This window comes from Oryctolagus cuniculus, chromosome 1 (genome assembly GCF_051225735.1).
Source record: "Oryctolagus cuniculus isolate XC-2025 breed Fujian yellow rabbit chromosome 1, ASM5122573v1, whole genome shotgun sequence".
Taxonomy (NCBI): Eukaryota; Metazoa; Chordata; class Mammalia; order Lagomorpha; family Leporidae; genus Oryctolagus; species Oryctolagus cuniculus.
Genome location: NC_142867.1, coordinates 156,874,961 through 156,876,374, shown reverse-complemented (window position 1 = coordinate 156,876,374; position 1,414 = coordinate 156,874,961).

The following is a 1,414-nucleotide window of genomic DNA, read 5'->3' as shown; positions in this document are numbered from 1 at the left end:
TTTCCCTTACTGGAGTATTGTCCTGATAATATAAATTGAAAAAAAGAAACAAATCAAGGAATCTACAGCTTCCAAATTAGTTTCAGAGATTCTTTTGTTTTCTTTCAATGATAATAATGAAAAACAAAAAGTAAACATTTGGCATGAAATCATTCACTTTTTAAATATTAAAATTATTTTAACATTTCTTAAGCTGATATTTGTTTATTTATTTGGGAAGGGGGTAGGGAGAGTGTGAGGGAAAGACATACAGAGAGATTCCCTCCATTGGTGCACTCCCCAAATGCCTACAGCAGTTGAGTCTGGTCATTTCTGAAGTTGGGAATGAAAGTCTAAAAACTCAGTCCAGATCTTCCACATGGGTGGCAGGACCATTACTTGAGTCACCACGGTGGCCTCCCATGGCTTGCATTAGCAGGGAGCTGAAATCAGGAAACACAGCCAGCTATCAAATCCCGGAACTCCAATATGAGAAGTGGACCTCTTAACTAACGCCTTAATTGCTAGGATCGATGTTTACCCCTAAACATGATTTTTTAAGAAACGAATCCACAGATTCATATCCCTTAAGTATTTTCAAATCCCAACAAATTCTTTAGGAAGCATAACATTTGAAAGCTCAAAGACATGAAAATGAGAAAGACTTTAATATTTAATTCTATAATATACAATATTATAGTCTTAAAACATTATCTCTCAACTCTGTTTCTTATTCTCCACTTCAATGATGACAATCATAACTGTCCCTTGGGTTTATTGGGATGTTTGATTTAGAAAATACATCAAGTCCTCAATAATTGTTGATTCTATTCCTGATTCTGAAGTAGGCAGGCATGCAGGTTAAAATTGATTAGGTTTCTGAGCTGGAAGACCACGCCTTCACCACGCCTCTGTGTGACCGCATACCCCTACCTGGCCACACCTGGGTGCCCACCAGCCAATTAGGTTAATTAACCACTCCCCTTTGAGAGTAAATTAAAAGCCTGGAAAAGGGTGTGTCTGGCCCTTTCCCTATCCTCCCTCTCTCGCCCTGGCCTCTAGCCCTGAGGTGACTGGCTACAGCCCTGTGCCTGCAGGGCACGTGGCCTTTGGGCCACCCACCCTATGCTTCCTGCCCACCCGCATTAGGCTTCCTGGCCTACCTGCCCTATGCTTCCTGACCTAGATGCTCTTCCACGTGGCTGATTCCTGGTACTCAGTATGAACCCAGATCTGCCTCTCTCTCTTAGATAAAGCTCTCACTTTCCTATTTAGTGCATCTTTTCGCACTAAATAAAAGCTTAAAATGTACCATGCTGCCTCATTCATTTATGCCGGTATTTAGAATTCTTCTCTAAATATTAGGCAAGAACCCATTTGGGCTTATTAATATTGGGGGTTTATTAATAAGCATATGGTGATATCGTATGGCACC